Genomic DNA, 5753 nt, shown 5'->3' on the forward strand with positions numbered 1-5753 from the left:
ACAAGACCACACATGCGCACACACAGACACACACACTCACTCACTCACCAGTGTGACCAGTGTGACCAAACGGTGGAGAATGAGGAGCAGGCACATAGTCACACAAGTCAGAGCCAAATAAGAAGAATAAAAATAGCACATTAAGCTTTCAGAAGCACCAGTTTTCAAAGTGAGCCAGTAGACAGAGCAATAGCTTTATTTTCAAACACAAATGTCTTCAACTTTCTAATCAGTCGCCCTGTGATAGAACATAAACTGAGTAAATCGTGACTTGATGTCCGGTTATGTATCCCATAAACGAGGGCGGGGGAGTATCATTAGTGTGCTTTACTTGATGAATATGCTTATGCAGATGCTTCATAAACAGATACAATAAATATATTCTACTGTGTCTTTTAATTTAATAGAAAACTTAAAAAAAAAAAAACTAGTATGTACATTGACTGGAACATGTTCTACGTGGAAACTGCATTTTTCTTGGGTTTTAAGAAGAGTGTTCCATAGCATATCTGTATTGTTACTGAAGTTCCTTAAAGATAAGGAAATGTGGTTTCATGGAATATTCCTCTAAGACTGAGTTTCTCAACCTTGGCATTACTAACATGTGGGGCCAGATACATCTTTGTTGTGGGGACAGTCTTGTGCATCATAGGATGTTCAGCAGGATCCCCAGCTTCTACACAGTAGACACCGTTACCACATCCACCCTCAGTTGTGACAACCAGAATGTCTCCAAATATTAAATATGCCTAGCATTCTATCATCCTCAGCTGGGAACCACTGGTCTAAAGCACAAATTAGGGTCAAACTATGGTGCTTTGTTAGCAAAATTTAGAAAATAAAATCCAGCAATTAACGTGGCCTTCACACAGTAATTTTACTGGTATATCTTTATTTCACCTTTTCTTTTATCAATTTTTGTTTCTTAAGTGGATTACACTATCCTGAATAGATTAATAATGTTTTTGTTTAACAAATTTGTTACAAGAGCTGAAATTTCCAACGTATCACCCCTGCTCCCAGTATAATGATTTTGTTCAATCAAATATGCCAAGTAGAAGCCCACAAAATTCATCAGATTAAAGTCCCACATCCTCTGGGATTTGAGAGGAAAAAAAAGTGGAGAATATAATTCTTTGGTAGAGAAGTTAGTGGGTGTCCATTTGCCATCAAAGTTTACATGCACACTTCTAAATGTCATCAATATAATTCTATTTAAGTATATTCCTATAGTATAGTCTCTGAGGATGTGACTTTTTAGTCTGTAAACCCTTAAATCCACCATAAAGCATCAAAATTTGTAGCTTGTCAAACAAAATTTGTTTCTTGTCAGTTCCTTCCCTCACCCTTCTGTGTGAAGAAAACAGAGTTTGACAAGATGACTATAGTCAAGAGTATTGACATAAAGTCACTTTAATAGGGTTTTTTTTTACTTTTGCTTTTGATTTTTCATTCAGGAAACCTATTGGTGGTTGCTAGATATTAGAAACTGCAGTAAAAAGAAAACTGATGTTGTTTATAAATACTTCTGAAAATAAACACATTTAAAATATTGCACATGTGTGGCTTCTATCAGCAATTGCAAATATCTTCGTATTTTTTAATACTAGACAAAAATTCCAGCATCTCTAGAAAGTGTTGAACCTGCCTACCTCCAGGGAGGAGATTTGATTGCACACTAGTGCCTGCAATATTGGCTTATCAGTGTGACAAACATATATAACAGTAAGGCAAGATGTGCATGGTACGGGGGTATATGGAAACTCTCAATTCTTTCCTCTTAATATTTCTATAAACCCAAAACTTCTTTTAAAAAAAAGTCTATTCAATTTTTAAAAGGCTCGGAAAACAAAAAGCGCTTTCCTAGTGGCTCAGTTGTAAAGAATCTGCCTGCTAAGCAGGAGAATCGGGTTCAATACCTGGGTCAGGAAGATCCCCTGGAGAAGGAAATGGCAACCCATTCCAGTATCCTTGCCTGAGAAATCCCATGGACAGAGGAGCCTGGCAGGCTATAGTCCATGAGGTTGCAAAGGGTCAGACACCACTTAGCAACTGAGCATGCAGCAGGAAAAGAAAAAACACTAATTTTTGAAGAGATAAAAAAGTGAAATCTAATCAAATTGTGGTTCTTAGGTATAAGATGGAGTGATTGTTTTAAGCATTAGCTTTTACAGTTGTGACACTTTAAAAATAAACAAACCTAGTAAGAGAAAAATATTGCAGGTCTCAAATATTTTGATTAACATAATTTTTAAACTTGATAATTTAAATTTATGCAAATATTAAACTAAATATAAATCCCTTATGTTTATAAACCTAGGAAACAGAAAACCACAAACCAGAGAGAAACAAATCTAATAAAATTATACTTACCAGCATTTGTTAGTGTGCCAGATGACATATTGTTGAAACTAATCACCGCTTATAATGTGAATATAGTTTTACAGCAAGCTACAAGGGAAGAACGACCATTGAAAAGGTTGTTTGGTGAGCATGGAGTTAGAGAGGTAAGTTTGAATTCATTATCATGTGGTTCAGATGGTCTGACATGCTACCCTCACAATACGATGAGGGTTCTGTGAATGTGTGGGAACTGCCTGCCTTCTTTCAAGGTGGTGCTGGAAGTCATGAGGAGAGCCCCCGCTTCCCCTGGTAACCCCGCTACCGCACTGCATTAATGAACGATGTGTTCATGACTTACTAAAAGTCTTTTGTTCCTTTGCGTTCTCTTATAGCCTGAAAGCCATTCTCATTAAGGTAACTGAAAATCTGTCTACCAAACAGGACCAGTCTACTGCTTAACTGTTTCCTAATAGCAGCCCTGCTTCCCTGATTTTTGAGTTCTGGGGTCTGCCTCAGTGTCACCTTCATGCCTCACACACACTGCCACCCTCTCCCACTCAGGGTCAGTGGAGGTCTTTAATAAGCCAACATATGTTCAATCATTTCTCATTCAGTGTCAAAAACCCAGTTAAAACGTTGATTGTCTACAAACAGTAGCAACTGTGATGTGACACTATCCAGTCGTTGGAACTGGAATAATACATGTCTTATGTATTAGGGCATCCACATGTCCTGTACTTTGGGGTGCTGCACCCCTGACATTCTATACAGAAACTGAGCTAAATACCTGAAACAGAAGTAAATGAACTCATCATAGATGTAGATGCTGATATTTCACACATCTCTGGAAAAAGTTGGTCGAATGCCTATTTCCTATGAAAAACTCCCCATCTACCCTTCTGTTTTTTCTTCCCCTTCAAAAAAGAAAAATTTTGACAAAAGTTATACACTTCTATCTCCTACCACTTCGTGGACACAACAGCTCCCTAATGTTAAAATTTTTGACACTGGATCCAAATGGCACATTCCAGCAACATTTGGAACATCTTCCTTATTCTTAAAGAATTAATTTCCTTTGGCTTTTGTGCTACCATTCTCAACCAGATTTCCTCTTATTCATCCTTAATCTTTTGGCATGTCTCCTCCTCCTAACTGTTGTACTTTCTCGGTTATCCATCCTTGTTCTTTTCACTTTCAGGCCTCCCTGTTCTCCTGAGTGACAGATCGCCCAGTTTCAGGTGCCAACCAACTGAATTAAGAGATGCTCAAGGTTTATTTCCAGTCCAGACTCCTATTATAAGCTCCAGATTCTATCATCTACTCTGCACCTTCAGCTGAATCTCCCACCAGCCCCTCAGTTCTGCCTATATTACAACTTCTTTTTTCCCAAGACGAGCCTGCTTCTCTCTTTAAAAGGCATTATTGCCAACCCACTTGTTTAAGCCAGAAATCTTGGCATCATCCTTACATGTGTTTTTCTCACTCTGAGTTCTCTAATTCTTAACAAGTCAAAACTCTCAACTTTGATCTCTTCTTTTATCTTCACTGACACCATCATGCTCTGGCCTGGTGAGACAGCCTCCCTACCTGGTCCACCTGCTCCTCAAAGAAGGTCATTCTTGCCCCTCCTTGGGAGATACAGACCCAGAGGGGTTGTGACACAACTGGATAGAAATTAAACTAGGGTAGAACCCAGATTTCATAACTTCCGGCTATGCCATGTATCTGGGGATTTTCCTCTGTTTTAGCCAGAAAAGAAGGATCTCGTCCCTACCCCCGTTCATCTCTCCTTCCCCTCTTCCAGCAGGGCGTCACACTCCAACTGTCCCAACACGCTCTTAGATCCAACTTCTTGAATATCACACAGACTCCTTTCACAAGGGAAGAGATGTTTAAAGACATTGATTATAGTCACAGAAGGGACATTATATTTGGGACAGTAGGAAGATGGTCCATCTTTGGCGCAGCTAAAGTATAGGCCGTACTTAAAGATTTCTCAGTTCTGAATATTCTTGAGTCAAAGCCAAGTCTGTATGTGTCTGACTGTCCTAGAAGGGTGACTTCTGCTCATACCCACATCTCATAGACAGTCTATCCAGCAAGTAGAATTGAATCCACACCGTTTCTGAAGTTATGGTGAACTATTTAACTTAAATTGTTGGCTTTATTAATTTGGAACTGCAAATATATTAATCTTGTTCTTACCTTAGTAAAAGTTTATTTCTCTTAAACGTCTATTGTAAAAAAAAAAATCATTTAGTAGAGGAGGTATTACAGGAAGTAACAACTATTTATAGGAATTTCAAGGCAATAAAACAATAGGGTGAACTGTTCTTTACCCTTCAATTCCTATTTTAATATTATTACATGTTTCTATTCTTAATTGGGTCACTGACCTGGAATCATTGAATATAGAATGGCTAAGAAGGAAAAAACTATCGAGTTAGACCTGGAACATTCTATATGAGGTAATGTGAAGTAAAAAAGTGGAGACATGGTATTAATTTCTGCATATTTATCAGATACTACTTGCAGAATAAAGATGTGGAATGTTGGAATCTGATGAATTAATCAACTTGAACAAAGCTTTCAAAGGACACAGCAGGGGAAGGAATAATCAGAGAACAAGTTGAATTAAAAGATATTAATTATTGTGAGCCATCACCTCATATTTGTATTGGTTTTTTTTATAGTGAAATCAGTAAAATCTAGTTATATTCCATTATAAAACTATCTATTCATTGTGGTTTGGATTATGATTTAAATAAATTTAGATTCATCTAATTCCATTGTAAAGGCTATAATTTCTGAACATGAATGTTTCATTTTTTCAAATACTTTTGAAACATTTTTCTAAAGATAAGAAACTCCTTTCATGTGTATTTCTCTATTTTAAATAGCTTTTCCTTTGTTATATGTAGCAATAATCTTTACTGTAGAAAATGCAAAGAATATAGATAAGCAAAAAACAAGAATATCAAATTAACCCATAATCTGCCACTCAGAGACAATTATTATTAGCATTCTCATATTTATATTTCCAGGCTTTTTGCTCTACATGCATGCATACACACATACACAGGTGTTATAGCTAGCTATAAACATACAGATCATCAATTCTCTCCAGCCAAAGACCATCAGGAGCATATCCAGAGTTAAACATTTTGGGCTTATTGCTTGTTGCAATAACCATAGGGAAGGGAAGCTCAGGGCATCTCAGTAACAGGGAGTTTGAAGGGACTTAAGGAGAAGGCAATGGCATCCCACTCCAGTACTATTGCCTGGAAAATCACATGGACGGAGGAGCCTGGTGGGCTGCAGTCTATGGGGTCGCTAAGAGTTGGACACGACTGAGCGACTTCACTTTCACTTTTCACTTTCATGCATTGGAGAAGGAAATGGCAACCCAC

The sequence above is a fragment of the Bos javanicus genome, chromosome 2, assembly GCF_032452875.1.
Source record: "Bos javanicus breed banteng chromosome 2, ARS-OSU_banteng_1.0, whole genome shotgun sequence".
In the NCBI taxonomy this organism is placed as follows: Eukaryota; Metazoa; Chordata; class Mammalia; order Artiodactyla; family Bovidae; genus Bos; species Bos javanicus.